The following is a 17,393-nucleotide window of genomic DNA, read 5'->3' on the forward strand; positions in this document are numbered from 1 at the left end:
AACAACTAAAAAGTGCATCCACCGGCAGTTCTCCACTCGCGCCCTAGCTGCCAAGGCGCGGCAGCTGTTAGTGCGGCTTCCCACTTGCCCGCGCGGACTCGGCAGTGTCTTGGTCGGACCCGGGCGGTCAAGGACGCGGACTGGGCTCAGAGCGCATGGTTCCGAGGGGGCACCCTAGGGATTCCGCGCCTGGGTCCTCACCTCCTGGAGAGCTTCCGGCGCCCACGGAGGGCAAGGATCGGTGGCACCCAGGCCACCTATCCGCTCCGTCGTGGGTCAAACCCTTCGCGTTAACCCGGATGCCACCGCCCAAGCCCCAGAGCCCCGGCCAGAGTCGCCTGCCTGACTGCACCCCCGACCCCCTGGAGCTAATATTTCAGGGGGCAGTATCTTCTTTCCTCGCTGGTCCGCGGGTCTCCGGAGCGCAGGACGCACAGCACCACACCGACCCCCATCTTCCCCAAGGTGAGACCTGGGCATTCGCGATCCGGACCGTAATCCCACCCAGCCAGGAGCCTGGCCTCCCCTCGGCCCGCATCGCCTCACCGTCCCCCTACTGTGCGGCCGCGCACTCCTGTTGGCGCTGCGTCCGGGGTCCGGCCCAGTGAGGGGACTCCCTTCTTCCCAACCTCCAAAACAGGTTACCTTGTCCACGATCTCCAGACCACGCTTTGGACTGTCTCACTTTTATTTAAGAGTCCGCCCGGGGAAGGAGGAAAGATATCCAGAGAAGATCCGAGTCAATTGGAAAGACAGTTTTTCATAAGGGTGTCCACAGCGGCGGTAAAGGTGACTTATTAATGATTTCTTCAGAGCAATTGAGCCCGGGAGCGCGCTGTTGTCCCTCCCTCCCCCCTCCCTCCTGTTGAAATTAGTCTCATCAATTCCGCTCCAATTTGGTGTTCGAATACAGACACTGGCCTGAACGTGACCAGACCTGGAGTGGCGGGCGCAGCCTGCCAGCAATTGAGACTCCGTGTGCGCTGGCGGTGGGGGTGAGGGGGGGCGTATGGGGGCCGGGCGCACTCCCCCCACTCCTGTCTGCTTCTCAATCCAGGGGTCTGCTCCGGGGCTCCCCTGGGACCGCCACATCTGGTTACCGCTAGCGGGGTCACTCCCCCCCTTTGCCTGGGGCCACCAGCTCTGGAGTTCAATTAAAAGAAATCAGGCTTAACCCTTTCCTGCCCGCGGCCTGCCTGCCTGCCCGCTAGCTCTTCCCTTCACCGTTTCCACATGCTTTCCAGAGAGGGAAGAGGTTAAAGGGAAAGGAAGAATGAATTACATCCTTTCAAACCCCAAATTGTTTCCTTTTCAGCCCAGACTCTGCCGACCTTCAAACGACAACCGGGCTTTCAGGAGGGCGTGGGGAGACCACTTCCCACCCCGACCTCACCAGAAACCCGTGCGCCCCCTGCCATACTACCCTATTTTCTGCCAGAAAGGAATTCAACTCCATCAGCCAGCGGCCCCTTCCCGGTGCGGGCAATCACTGTGGCCGTTAATGGCCACCTCACACGTGGCGACACTCCCTCCCCCCAACACACACACACACTCCTCCTAGCGCTTTAGAAGGCACCTTGGTGGCAAACCTTCCCTAGGTTTCTCTTCCCAGCTCCCTGATCGATCCTGGGACGTGACGGATAGCCTTCACTGTGCTGATTCCTCAGAGCCCCTCTACCACCACCCCCAGACCCTTTTAGCAGAGCTACCTTTCCCATCCGGAGGGTTGGATATGGAATTGGATTACTGTGAGGACTCCCCCCTTTCTATTTAGCTGTGGAAGTCAATAGCGCTTTCTGTTTCTGCCTGTAAAACCAAAGCTAGGGCAATTTCGCAATTTTCAAGATAGGGGGAGGGAGGAAGAGAGGCTGGCCTGGGAATAACCGTTGCCCCTTTGTGACTCATGGGACAGGGCACTGGTGCCAGTGTCTTTTGTTATTTTCTAGCCCCCTCCCCCTTGGGATATAGTTCCTGCCAGTCTACAGGGGTCTCCACCCAGACAAGAACTCCCCCCCCCACTCTAAGCAGCTCCCTGAGGGAATATCAGGTTCCCTCCCCCCGCACTGATGTGCTGGTGGACAAGTGAGACGCTTATGTAACTCTGCGTTTGATGCTCAGCCCTGGTGCTGCTTCTTTTTTAAATCCCAAAGGGGGATAAAGCCCTAACCAAACACAACAGTAAACAAGTCTGCCCTGTTTAATGTGGTTACCACCAGACATCTGGAAAGATGGTTTGATCCTGGCAGCTCACATTGTTTTCTCGAGCAGCCAAAGAGAATATTTTGAATGTTTGCATTGAGACAAATTGATAGAGAGCCTGCGGTGAGGGCCGCTACAAATGAAAACTGTCTTGAGGTCAGAAGGAAAAAAAATTCCTTCCCCTTTTCTCTGGCCCCTTCTCTCCCCTCACCCGCCTGGCTGGGGGCTGGTTCACCGACCCACACATCTGCACACACCGTCTTTTTGGCTCACCGGGGACTGCTCTGCCTCTCTTTCCCAGACTGGGCAGGGCTGGTGGCCAGGGGCTGGTGTCGGGTACCATGGAGGCCATTCCACCAGCCTGGGCTGGCTTTCAAGTCAGGGGACCAGTCAGTGGATGCTCAGGCCAAGGAAGCCTGTGCTGAGCATCAAAAACAAACAAACAAACAAACAAACAAACAAACAAACACCACTGCCAACTGAAGGGGGGGACCCAACAACCACACAGCCCACCCCGCATTTCTCAGTTTGGGGCCACTTATAGAAAGCGTGTGCCTGGAGGCAGGTATTCAGGAAATAGCGGGATTTGGAGCACTGTCCCTGGAACGTCGGTGGGGAGGATTTGCCTCGCACCATCCACACTTGACAGTATTTTCAAAGATGCGGAAGTCCGGCTTCCCCCGGGAAGAGAGAGGCGGCGGGGCTAGACGTGTCTTGGCTCGCTCAATGTCAGCCCTTTTGACCGGGTCAAAGCTTTCCAGACGCGGCTTCCCGGGCTCGTTTGGTCCCAGCCCCGGTTGAGGGTGGGGGGAGGCGACAACTGGAGCCAGGTTCCTGGGGTGCCTCCGGAGCCCAGGGCGGCTCGGTCACTTGAAACCCCGAAAGATGCCAGGCCTGGCCGAGCGTACAGGGCAGATCCTCGCCCCCTCCTCGGTTCTCCTTACCCCCTTCAGGTCCAGCGCGGCCTCTGCGGGGATTCGAACTGGCCCGGGAGAAGGGAAGAGGCGAGGGGGTGAGGGGGAAGGGGAAAGACGAGCTTGGGGGAGGAGGGCGGAGGCGGGAGCGGGAGCGGGGGTTGGGGGAGCCAGCTCCAAAACTCCAGACTGCACAACTGCAGCTTGGAGTGTCTGGCCCCTCGCTCGAGGCCATAATTAATTTGAGATTTATTTTTATTGGAGAACTCGAGTCTCGTCTGACCTTAGCCAAACAAGGCCGCTCCGGCCGCCGCTGGATGCGCATGAATGCCGGGGCGTATTTCTGCAGAAAGGCTCTGCAGGCGCGCCTGCTTTGAATTTGCTTCTCAGACTTCATCTGCTCACAGATTTGAAGAAAGATTTAGGGCCCCTGCTTGCCCCCTGCCCGCTCTCCACGCTCGTTTGTGCCTTAGCGCCAAGTGGGTTCCAAACGCGACGTGGGAGGCAGCGGCTGCGGAGGCCCGGCTGACAGGCCCGAGGGGCGGCGGCCCCTGCGCCCCCGGCCCCCTGGCCCAGGCGTGGCGGCCCGGTCCCCAGACCCCACGGCGTCGATGAGGACACCCCGAGGGAGTTGGAGGCTCACCAGAGACAGCCGGCTGACGGGAGGTGGAGACAAGCGGGAGCCGGGACCCTCACCCCGGGGAGGCAGGCGCCAGGATGGTAGTGTTGGGGCCTTCAGCCTTTCCCATCTCCACTGGCCCCCGCCTCCCAGCAGGCTCAGACGACGTTCATTCTAGGTGAAGACCGATGTCCTTGCTACCTAAGGCAGCTTCAAAACCTTTGCCCAGATGCCGCCCCTGGGCCGCGTCACCGAGAACGCTCTGCGCTCCTAGCCACCAGTTGGTCCGGCAGTGGGCAGCGTACCCCTGGGAATGCGCTGAATCCGCAGGCCAGTGGGGGCGGGGCGGGTCTGGGAGCCCAGAGCCAAGGATCTGGGAGATGCACAGGAGGACCCGCCAGTTTTGGGTGGGGCAGACAAGGGGTGGTCAAGAGTGGTCTCCGCTGCTGTGGCCGGGAGAGAAGAGTGCTGTGTGCACTGCTGGGACCCTTCAAGTATGGATTTGGGTTAGTCACCTGGGGCTCCTGTCCCCTCTGCAAGCAGAATGTCTTGATGGAACATTGGTGTTCAGCCATGGGGCTCCCTGGGCTTAAATTCTAGCTCTGCACTTGCCAGTTGTGTGGCCTTGAACAAGGTTCTTAACCTCTCTGTGCCTCAGTTTTCTCTGTAAAATGGCAATTATTGTAGGACCCACCTCAAAACGCTGTTGTAAAGATCAAATGAGGGTTTAGAATTTGCCTGGCACTCAGCAAAATTTTGCTGTTATTACTTGTATTTTGGCTCTGTGTGACCCATATGCTCAATTAATGTCTCTGTACCCCGGTGGCACATCTGCAACGTAGACCACCACATGTACAATGCTTAGATCAGAGACTGGCACATGGTAAGGGCTGGCTGAGAGCTGGCTAGTCAGGTCACCCCATTATTCCTGTTATCACACAGCAGCATCTTGAAGAGTCACCCTCTTTCTTGCTCTCCTTTCCCTCGCTCTTTTCCATCCCCATCGCTTTTCCGTCTGCCTGTCCAGCTAAAGGGCTCTTCTGACATTACCACCCTGAGTGCCCACTGGTGAGCTCCTGATGGTTCCCAGGCCACAGCAGCCTGTGGAGTGTGCACCCTTGGCCTCTCAGGACCCACCTTGGGCTTCTGGATTCTGGGGTCTTGGTGCCTGGGTCTGCAGGGTTTGTCAACAAGCTGCATGCCGGGTGCCTGATGGAGTTGGCAGCCATGGACTGTTTGTGCCCCTCTGGCAAATGGTCAGTCGAGGGAGCTGGCAGAACAGACCCAAGATTGTCCCCACCACGCAGACCTTTCGCCGCCGTCAATGCACCCCTTTGTGCAACAATACAAACTTTGTGGCTGCTAAAAAATCCATTTTCTCCTTGAAAAGAGCTCTGGTGGCAAAGGGCTCCTCCGGCCTCTGGCCGCTCCAGATACCGCCCCCCCACCCCCAATTTGGCCACTCTGTCTTCTTGGACCTCTGTGCTTTCTCACTGACCCTTGACCTAGGCCAGGCTCCTGGGCTCCCAACTATGCTACTAGTGTTCCTCATCCCTGAGGTGCTGGATCCCAGTGTGAGTGGGAAAGAGACAGCAGTGCCAAGCCCTGGGGCCATTTGCAGCCCTGAGACACAGCTAGAAGAGTTCCCTTGGCTTGGCACACAGAGAGTGCTGGGCTGGGAGAGGCTGCCACTCCCTTCACCTCTCAGAAAAACTGGAGACAGCCTGCCTCTGCACACTCCAATAGAATCCTTTATGCTCTGGCACTTCCTGTGAGCCACTCCATCCATTCATTCACTGATCATTCATTCATTTGTTCACTGTGATTAAACACTGGGCCAAGCCTCCAGCACGGGGCCTTCCGGAACTGACTACAGGTTCCTTCAGACCTCGACTAGGGGAGAGGGCAAAAGGACGCTCCCTGAGGACGGTCCGATGTATAACTAGCGCTCCTGGGACAAGACCCCAGCCTCCACACCCCATCGAAGTGTCCACGTGCCCGTAGAGAGGCCCACAGGGGCCACCACCACTAATCTCGGCCCACACATGGCCTTTGCCCTAGCTGTCGCCTCAGTGAGCTCAGCTGGGGCGCACACAGGAGGGGGGCACTAGGGGAGGGGTTTCAGGGCCCGGACGTGGGAAGGGTCATGGCACGTTTGCAGAACCGCAGGTGGGTCATTCCTCCTGAGCTAGGAAAAGCTCAGAAAGTCTTGGCTCTGGACCGCCCCCCTCCCCACCCGCAAGGCAGGTAGTCTGAGGACTTCGTCGCGGTCCCTATCCGCGGCAGGGCAGCCTCTCTGGGCCCTCTGCCCCGCCCCGCCGGCGGATTTTCATTAAACGTGTAATCCAGATGTCCCGGCCTCGGTTTGTTTACATTCTTGGGAACTGTTGTGGGGCGGGGAGGGGGGCGGGGGAGAAAAAACCTCTTCTATGTTCTCTCGAATATAGCAATCTGCGCGTTCTAGGGGCCAGCAGGACCACGGGAGGTGGGCTTGAGGGCTGAAGGGGGCGTCGACGTCAAACCAGTAGGAGAAGCGCTTCCGTCTGCACACACACGACACGCCCACTAGCACACACACGTTCTCAACGCGGAGAACTTTGTGTGCGCCAGAGGCGCTGAGCGCACAACCCTTTGGGACCAGATGCCGGCACTCGGATCCAGGGCCGCAAGTCCTGGTTTCCCCGCACGGACTTTAGCAGGCTGAGCTGCTTCCAGTCTCCCAAACAGAAGCGTCAAGAGCTTCTCTCCGCAAACTGGGATTGCTGAGGGTCTGCACCACCCTCATCTGCCCCGGAGGCCCCTAGCCAGAGACCCATGGGCTGATGGCACAGCCGTTTCCCCCTACCCTTTCCCAGGGAGGTGGAGGGGCTGGGTCATTACCTGTTTAAAAACGCTGTCATGTCTTACCTTGACGTAAGACCATGTGTCGGGGACTGTCTGAAACATCCTGGAGTTAGTGAGGAGGGGTTGGGTAGGCTCCAGAACCAACCTGAGTAGAAAATCTCAGTCACCCACTAGCGGGGGTCAGTGAGGGACCCCAGGGGCAAGAGGTGAGACATTGAATAGGGTGAAGGGGGAATGCAAACGGCAATACTTCGATTCACCTGGACCAGGGAGGGAGGGTTAAGTGCTGGCACCCTGCCTGCGCCCTGTCCAGGACTTCAGGCTCAGGACCAGGGGCATGGGATTCTCCCTGGAATCCCAGCTGGGAAAAGGAGAGGAACAGCTTGAAAAACTGGCTCTTTTCTCTACAGTCCTGTAACCCTCCTCTACTGGCAACCTGAGACACTCATTTCTCAGGGGCCTGGGTAGCTTCACACCTGGGGACATCTGTGGCCATCCGGACCAGAGGACAGAATGGACCAAGATAGCCATAGGTCTCCCAGGTGATGCTGCTGGAGTCACCCAGAAACAGGTATTTAAATTGCTGCCAATGCTCACACCTTGAGGGCGCAGACCTTCAGCTTGACTCCCACCACCCAAGGACCAGGACTCTGCAAGCAGCCAACTGCTCCCCCCCCTTCCCTTCTGGTGGATGGTTAAGGGGAATCGCTGGCTCCAGAGTTCAGGTCTTTGAAGGCCCCTTTCCCAGATCCCCCCACATTCCTACCCCCTCCCAGCCTCTGAAAAGAAAACAGGTTTGCAGGCAGAGGGCAGAGAAGACAATGCGTGACAGGGCCTAATTTTTGGAGACTAGGGAGGTGGTGTCTGCTGCCTGAATATTTGGGCTGGAGCAGTGCAAAGCCCACCCTAGGATGCCAGGTGCCTCCAGGTGAGAGCGTCTACCCTGGCAAGTCTGGTGGCAGGTTCTCTGCTCTTCCTTTCCTGCCTTCTCTTAAGCCATCTTTAACGTGGCAGCGCTTCTCCGGCAGCCAATGTGTTTCTGATAAAGCACTTTTCTCCCACTAACACATTCCAGCTTTTCTGGCTCCTGAAGCCGCAACAGACACAAGCGAGTTCAGGGATAAGGTACTTTTGCCAACTCATAGAATCCCCTCACCGCCTCCACTCCTGGGGCGCCCTGTCTCCAGAACCTCCCCCACTTTCTCTCAGAGCCTGAGTGAAATTTGGAAGAAAAGAGAAAGGGGCGGGGGGGGGGGGGGAGGAGGGAGAAAAAAGTAAATCTCTGAGAAAATGCGAGAAAGACAGAAACCCAGAACACTCCGTATTCCCCGACTGCAACCGGGGAAGACAGCCGAGATCCCTGTATCGCCCGGCCGAGATCCCACACAAAGGACCCCTCACCTTAGACACGCTTTCCAGCCCAGCCAGCAGGAGCGGAATCTCGCAAATCCAGGATGGTCAAGTTCTCGGTGTGAATTCTCTGCTCCCAGAGCCCCCCAGCCCTTGGCAGTGCTGAATTACACCCGCCGGCTCCCTCCAAGCAAAGTTGGCCTTTCTCTGCCGCCTCAGCTCTTGCGCACCCCAGGCGCAGCTGGAACCGCTCGGGTTTGTGTGTGCCGCGACTTTCCTCTCCTCTGCCTGTCTTCAGCTCTCTCTTTCCCGCTCCCTCTTCCTCTCTCTTTTCCCCTCTTTTAATATGATTTCCGTTTTCTTATCAATATTTCAACTGCTGACTGGTGGATTGTTCTAATAGCATTGTCGCACACCTGCCGCCAGCTGCTTTTCCAGAAACCTCTCTGGAAACTAGGAAACTTTAGGGAACGCTAGAAAAGACAGGCAAGGGCGCTCGCACACACACACCCACCCACCCACACGCGCGCACACGCACACACACGCGCGCGCACACACACACACTAAATATGAAGACAAGAGGAGGCACGGAGTAGAGACCCAGGCCTTTTTACAGCCAAGAGGACCCTATGGCACGGTTCTATTCTGTAACGCTGGAGGTTCCCATGAGTTGGAATCCACTCCAATGTAACTAACAACAACGAGGACATCAATAACAACAGATTTCTTCCTTGAAAGTTCAAATTATTGCTAGGCAGGTCATTACTTCTTAGACTTATTTTTCCTAGGTAAAGGTTATTTGTTCTCCTGATTTGGCCCTCCTCCTCCTTTATACACTTCCTTCTGCCCCACGTTTTCTAGGTGGTATCCGCAAGAGCAAAGTGGATTCCAAGTGTCAGATAAACGGTCCTACTCTGGGGTTGTAATAATTAAAATAAATAAATAAATAAAAACGCTTTTGCTAAGGAGTTGTTTCTGGACCCTCACATTTGTGTTTTCTTCAAACCTGGGTTGTTGTTCATTTCTTCACTTGGGTGGGGCTCTGATTTCCTGGTCCACACTCACATTCACTCTGTGGGTCACCCAAGCCCCTGAGACAGGCCAGTTCTCACCCCTTCGCACGCTCCTCTTTGTGTCTCCTGAACAGGGGATGGCTCCCCAGGCCCCTGCCCTGAACCCACAGCAGGGGCCACAGCAGAGGAACCGGAAGGGTGGTTTTTAATTGAGGGGCCACGGGTGGAGGTGGCAGGTAAGAGAGATGGGGATGCGGCTCTTTGTAAAGACACAGACTGAGGGAGCCTTGAGGACCTCCTGAGTGGGCCTAGTTCATCAAGCTTCACCTCCTCCTCCCTTATTGAGTATACACATCCCTGCCTGCTTTGGTTCTGGACACCCTGAGAAAATTTGATTAGTAGACGCTCCCTCTTCTTCACTCCTCCCCTCCACTGGCTCTGGAAATTTCTGACCAAAGGGCAATGGCTAGGATTCCAATTCAGGAGAAAGCAACTTGTCACCCCGATCGCCCCTCGTGGGGGGTATGAGGACAGGCGGTAGGGTTATTCATGATTTCCTGCTCAACAATATCCCGATTTTTCTCTCCTGTCCCTCCCCCAAAGCTCAACATATTGAAACATTTTGCTGCTTAATAAGAGCAGCCCGGAGAGCTTCGGGGTGAAAGGCCAGCCTGGGACTGTGACTGGGGTTGCCTGAGCTGGCGCTGACAGCCAGGCTGCCCCGCCCCGCACATTCCTGACCATTGCTTAGGAAAACAAGCTGGACTTGGGGAGAGGTGGGGTGGGGGTGGGGGTGGGGGGGTGAAGCATAGAAGCCGCTGCCCCCATATTTTTGTTCTTGGGGAGACCACCATTCCCTCTCAAAGGGAGCAAAAACACTGTTCCAAACAACCCAAAGAAAACGGGAGCCCACATCAATAACGTATCCTATATGGATGTCAGGTATTGTGAAGACAGTTTCTATTTAAGAAAGTTGGAGATTTGAAAATGAGGCCTTTGGCTGTATCAGGTGAGGTGAGAACTAAAAAAATTGTCTGATACCTCATCATGCAGGCTAAGTTGCTCTACTCTTGATCTTTCTTTCCTTCCTTCCCTCCTTCCCTTCTTTTTTCCTCCCATTCTTCCTTACTTCTTCTTTTACTCCCTCCCTCCCCTTTCCCTCCTTGCCTCTTTTTCTTTCTCCCTCCCTTGCTTTTTGAAGGAAAATTCTAACGGATACCTCAGGAACTTCCCTCTAGGCTTTAATCTCTTCCTTCTTTATGCTTTCACATTCTTACTTATAAACCTACCCATCTGTTAATGGAAGCCTGCATGTTGCTATCATGCTGAACAGATTTCAGCAGAGCTTCCAAACTAAGATAGACTAGGAAGAAAGGCCTGGCAATCCACTCCTAAAATTAGCAGATGAACGCCATATAAACACAATGGTCTCAACCAATCATGTGGATGCTGCAGGGTCAAGCAGCACTTCATTCCATCATGAATGGGGTTGTCATTAGTTGGGGGCCACTGACAACAATGATAACACCTGTTTAATATCTGTCTCCCTCCATTAGATTATAAGACCCCTGAAGGCAAAGGTTGTTGTGTTCACAGCTGGATACCCAGTGTCCGTACTGAAACTGACTGCAGAGAAATGGAACAATTCTTAAGTAACTTCCCTTCTTCCTCACCAATAACTAAAGAACAAAACGAAAATACCGAACCTGTTGCCATTGTGTGAATGCAAACTTATGGCAACCCCATGTGTGTCAGAATAGAACTGCGCTCCATAGGGTTTTCTTGGCCATGATCTTCAGGGAAGCAGATCACCAGGTTTTTCTTCCATGGCACAGCTGGGTGGGTTCGAACTGCCAACCTTTCGGTTAGTGATTGAGCACAAATTGTTTGCACCATCCAGGACCTAGTAACTAAAGAGGGAAATACAAAACAAATAAAACAAAACCATCATGTTTCTAACAAAAATCTGACAGGACAGTTTCACCCACATGATGCTGATTCCTTTTCTGCTTTCCAAGGTTAGACAGTGTCGCTGCTCGTGTTTGCTTCATTTCTACACAGATGATGTAACCCCAGAGCCTGAGCGTGCCCTCTTCCCAAACGCCCTGGGAGTGGTTTGCTGATGGAGGTGCTGTCTCCCGGACTCTGTACCAACATCTTTGGGGATGTGTGTGTTTGTGTGTGAGAGATTTTAGTATGCACATGGAATGAATACCTACAACCCTCACCTCAAGTCCAGGGTCAGGAGTCTGGTGGGAGTAGGGTCCAGGCTATGTCATTCTTCAGGAAGATACAGCCAACTCCTTTGTCACCTGGAGCCTTCAATTCATCAGAAGAAAGCTGCTGAAATTGATAACATCTGTGTGAGGCAGAAGCAAGAGAGAGGAGAATGGGGGCAGGGAAGACTCATTAAAGCCAGTATATCCCTCCAGCCCTCCCCAAGGCAGAGTGAGGGGGCTTTCTTGACCCACAGTCATGCTTCCTCACCAGCCTGCACCAAGCTGCTTCCTTGGGCCGTAGATCTGCAATCCAGAGCCCAGGCAGCAGGTGATTTTGATGTGGAGGCTGGGAGAGCAGGAGTCTGGAGTCCAGAAAAGGCTCCCCAGAGCTCAGAGATGCACAGGGATGCTACCTGGACAGTGCTGCCTGGTTCACTCATGGAATCTATGATTCTGGGCAAGGCAATTAGGGCTCAGATTGTTATTTGGCAAATGAAAGGGCTACACTTCCATCATTATATTTTCCAATTTGAGTATGCGCTAATTCCATAACATTAGTTGGCCTGGGAAAGGACGTGATTGAAAGGCAAAATGATGTTCTGGGGCTAGGAATTTTGAGTTTCAGTCTTGGTCCCTGATGTCTAGGGAATAATATTTTGCCTTGCTTTGGATGGCGTTTTAGTTTTCTAGCATTGCTGTAACAGAAATACCCCAAGTGGGTAGCTTTAAAGAACAAAAATTAATTTACTCATGGTTCAGGAGGCAAAAGTCCAAATTCAGGGCACCAGCTATAGGAGAAGGCTCCTCCTCTGACTGCTCTGGGGAAGGATCCTTGCCTCTTTTGGTTTCTGTAAGCTTAGTGTTCCTTGGTGATCTTCACAAGATATTTATCCTCCCCTCCCCTACTGGCTGGTTTAGCTCAACGTCTAATCTGCTCTTTTCATAACTCCAGAAGTGATGGGGTTCAGGAGACACCCTCCACTGATATGGCTTCATTAACAGACACCTTATTCCCAGATGGGATACATCCACAAGTACACATCCACTTTGGGGGGACACAATTCAACCCATAACAGATGGTTTTTCCAAGGATCACATTGGCTGACTTCTCTCAACTCCTCTAGAAGCTGCTGTGATGATGGACATCTGTGTACTTGTGCACAAAGCAGTATCCCAGTCCCTGGGGTTCTTTCCACTCCAAATAAAGTCAAAAGCAACCCTGAGTTTCATCCTCCTCCGCGCATTTTCTATTCTTTCAACTTTACATGATAGTGAAGGAAGGAAGCCACTTCTTGGTCTTCGAAAGAGCAATTTCAGATTTTAAAGGGTAGCCAAAAAGGAGGCAGTCTCCTTATCTCTCGTTATCTGTGTCCTTTTGTAGCACTTGACAAACTGCAAACCTAGATTGAGCTCCTGGAAATTTCAAGGAGAGAGAAGGGGCGGGAAATCTGCTCAGGGAGATAAGTCCAGGAAATAGAGGCAGTGACTAGGGCAGTGTCCATGAACAGAACAGTTAGGTAGGGAACTCTGGATTCCGGGGAGTGTGTGACCTGGTCAGACCTTTGATTCCCATAATGTACCAACACACATTCACAAGCACAGAGACACACACACACTCTCACACATACATACGGGCAAACACAAACATATGCAGGCACACAAGGGTACACACAGACACACATGCATACACAGACACACACGGGTGCACATGTACACACAGGCATACACAGGCATGCATATATACCTACAGGCACACACAGGCACACATGTACACACACATAAACGCAGGCACACGTACATGCAGGCACACGTGTACACATGCAGGCATACATGCATACATACAGGCACACACAGACACACACAGGCACACATGTACATGAATACACAGACACACACAGGCACACTTGTACACACAGGCATACACAAGCACACATGGACACATACGCATATACAGACACACATATATATATACAGGCACACATGTACACACAGACATACACATGTAGGCACAGATGTACACATAGGCATACACAGACACACATATATACCTACAGGCACACACAGACACACATGTACACACAGGCATATACAGGCACACACAGCATATATGTACATGCAGGCACACACACAGGCACACAGAGACACACACAGGTACACATGGACACACACAGGCATACACATACACAGGTGCACACATACACACACAGGTACCCACATACACACACAGATGAACACATACACACACAGGTACATGCAGACACACACAGGCACACACATACATACACAGGCACACATGCAGGCACACAGGCACACACAGGTGCACACAGACACATGCAGGCACACACATACACACGCAGGCATACATGCACACACACAGACACACATGCACACACATGCAAGCACACACAGGCACACATATGCACACACACATACACACACAGGCACAAGCAGGCACACATGCACACACACAGGCACACATACACGTGTAGGCACACATGCACACACACAGGCACACATACACACCAGGCACACATACATGTGTAGGCACACATGCACACACAGGCACACACATACACACGCAGGCACACACATACACACGCAGGCACACATGCACACACCAAGGCACACATGCACAAACCGAGGCACACATACACACACAGGCACACACATGTACACACAGACACACACGTACCCACAGGCACACACAGACACATGCAGGCACACACACACGCACGCAGGCATACATACACACACACAGGCACACATGCACACACACGCAGGCACACACAGGCAAACACATACACACCCACCACATGTGCACACACACAGAGGCACACACACGCATGCAGGCACACATACACAGTCATGTGTGCTCTTGGTGTAAAGAGGGTCTTCTGACCCTAGGGAGAGATGCAACAGGGAGACCTGCTGGGGAAGAGATCCGCAGTCCAAACAGGTGTGGCAGGAAGGGGCTCCCCTGTGCTAAGAGAGTCACCTATCATGCCTACCCGTCTGTCAAACGGATGGAGAGTTTGCCATATTGGGCTTAACAGAGAATGAACGAGACTGTGCACTAAGGCAAAGAGGCACTGGAAAGACCGGAGAATTTTGTATACTGTGTAATCATTCCTTCCAATTCCCTTGGCAAGCTTTTCTCAAGTTCTTCCTTTCCTGGTTGCCAATGAGCTAATTTTATGTTATCAGATAACCCCTGAGGCCTATTCCAGCCTAAAACATGTCATAATTGTAAGGAGCATTTTACTAGACTCATCAGTCATTATATTTTTCAGGGTATTGTGAGACGTTCTCCATCCACTCTCCTATTTAAAAACTGTGGACTTAATCTTTTGCAATAATTCCAATGTGGTTCCAGGTTGGTACATTTTCTGATCTTTCTTTTTTCCCATTTCCCTTTTCTTCCTTCCTTTCTTTCTCTCTCCCTCGCTCTCTCCCCTCCTCCTCTTTCTCTTCCTTTCATTTATTTGCAGTGGAATTGGGTGATAGAAAGGACCGAGTAATATAATTTTGCTGTCTCTTAGAATGCAAAGGATTGCAAACACTATGTTATCTTTATTTTATCAGTATGGACTTACTCAAACCTGAAAATGGGCACACAGAAGAGAAATTAAAAAAAAAAAGTCACTTTCAGGAACTCTTGTAGAAAAAGCAAGCTATGAGAGGGCACGTTAGTCAGTAACTTAAATTTTTTTTTTCCGCCAAACATACAGACAACTGGCCCAGCCACCGCAGCTTCGAGGTGGATGGCAACTGTATTAGTTGGGCGGGGGGGCGGGGGGGGGGAGACAAAAACAAAAAGAACTCTTTGGGAGACTGTTGAGAACACAGAAAGTGAACTTACTGTGGCTACTGAGGGCATGGAGAACAGGGGGTATGAAGCACAGAGGCTGTATTCCTTGTCCCCTTCCTTCCTGGCTGCCCCTGATTAAAAAAAAAAAAAAAGACCTAAAGACGAACTCAACTGGACAAATGCCAATTGTATTCAACATGATGGTCTTTTGGGTGTGTTTTATAACGTGGGTGGTAGGTGTGGTAATAGTAACTGAATGAGAAGGTATAAATAATATCCCTAATACTTTTTTAATGCCTAAGAATATTCTCTGCATAAGATGCTTTTGATCAAGTGCTTTCAACCACTAGGGGAAAAGACACCATGTAAATACTTCTCTGATCCAATGCTGGCCTGATATGTCATTATTATTATTATGATTACGGCGGTCCTTAGCTTTGGCAGTCTGGAGACAGTAGGGTCCCAGAAAGAGCAGGGTCACTTAGTGTTCCTTCAATGCACTTCACAGCTAAACACAAAACAATGCACCTCACACTTTAACACAACAAACACTGGGAATTCACAGCCTTGAGAGTTCCTCTGAGGAACCTGGCTCCTTAGATAAGAGATCAAAAGTGAAGGGTATGTTTTCATTTTCTTGGTGTCTGTTTCTAAATCAAGCTTTGTGAACTAAAGTGTCTCCCAGATTTTTGACTGAGGGAAAGGGAGAAATAAATTCTTATCCAAACCCTATTTTCTCTTTTTTTAACAGATCAGAATTGTGATTAGCACATAGACAAATGGAGTATTTGATTCTGAAACTCTCATTGTTTCGGAGTGGTTGGTCATATGAGGACGGAATGAGGGGGAAGTTATATTTGATTCTCTATAGCCTGAATTTTACGTCTTTGGTCAATATTTCTTAGGGGGTCCTACTTTTTTAAAAGTTGACTAGAAGAGAAGGGGTTGAAGGACTGGACCTTGAAGAAATAGGGTTCTTCTTCAAGTCTGTAATACTGCCCCAAGCCCCCAGCATCCCTTCCCCAAGCTGTGACTGAGGGAGGAAGGGTGGCCCAAGTGGCTACCAGAGCTCAGAGCACATTGATTTTAATAGAGCTGGTTCACCATGTCTTTTACTAACACAGCAAGCCACTTCTGCTGTCTTTCTTGTCCTTTTGGGGTCTCCACCCTCTTCGTCCTACTAAACTTTTCATGTAAGCAGCACCAGCAGTAAAAAATCAGACCAGGGAGGAGTGTTCCCACCGAAAAATTCATAGGGCAGTCACGAGGCCAGAGTCAAGGGGCGCTATGATTTCAGCTACTGCTTGGGGAGCCAGAGACCCCATCTTTTTTATGCCCTCCCTCCCTCGGTCCACAGGTGGTTCTAATGTGCTGCAGAGGTGAAGGGCTGAGTTCTCTCAGTTTGCTAAAGAAGTCCCAGAGTTCCTGAGTGGTACAAACGGCTAAACACTCAACTACTAACTGAAAGGTTGGCTGTTCAAACCAGACTTGCCTCCGAAGACAGTCCTGGCCATCTGCTACTGCAAGGTCACAGCCTTGAAAACCATATAGAGCAGTTCTACTCTGCACACATGGGGTCTCCATGAGTCAGAATTGACTGGGGGCAGCTAGTTTGGGTTTGGTTTTTAAGGAAGGAAGTTTCATGTCATGAATAACTCTGATGATGAAAATACAGTGTTTTGCAGTAGTTTCTTTCAAGGACTGGCAAGAGAGGGTGATGATCAAAATTTTCGGTTGGGCTGTCCTTTCGATTTGGCACCAAACTGAATTTTGGCCTGCATCATGACTGTGGAGGCCCAGAATCCGGCGAGATGATAAACACTCGCAATCTTGAGCGCTTATCTCCCTCAGTATCTGGCTGTCTTGCATTTATAAAGTAAATCGGGAAATCTCACCACAACAGGCTTTCCTGTGAGAAGGCTGGCATTTCCTGTCTGCTCCAGTGGGGACAGGAATGGAGGGAACACATTGCTGATGTTTAGGCCCTTTGGCTTCCCTTGCAATTGCTGGGGCAGGAAAGTGGGCACCCACCAAGATCAACAATGGCACAAGCTAGAGCTAAGGAGGGTGTTATTTGCTAAGTACACTGTTTCCACAGAGCATTCTTACACGTACGGTTAGGAAAAAACCCACAATTATTTGAATACACACACGTGCACATACGCACATTCGGCATGTATGTGTTGTGTGGATATACAGCTGACATTAATTGATGGCATCGGTATGCTTCTGAAAAACTGCCATGAAATTGGTTTTATGGAAATAAACTTATATTTTAATACACTGAGGAAACACATCTGTAAATTTCATGGTGAACATTTAAAAAATTTTTATAAATAAATAATGCTTTTGGAAAGGGAATTGCCTCTCCTCACACCTCACACATTTATCTTTAGGGTAAATTTTATTCTATTTTTAAGATGTGAG

The sequence above is a fragment of the Loxodonta africana genome, chromosome 15, assembly GCF_030014295.1.
Source record: "Loxodonta africana isolate mLoxAfr1 chromosome 15, mLoxAfr1.hap2, whole genome shotgun sequence".
Taxonomy (NCBI): domain Eukaryota; kingdom Metazoa; phylum Chordata; class Mammalia; order Proboscidea; family Elephantidae; genus Loxodonta; species Loxodonta africana.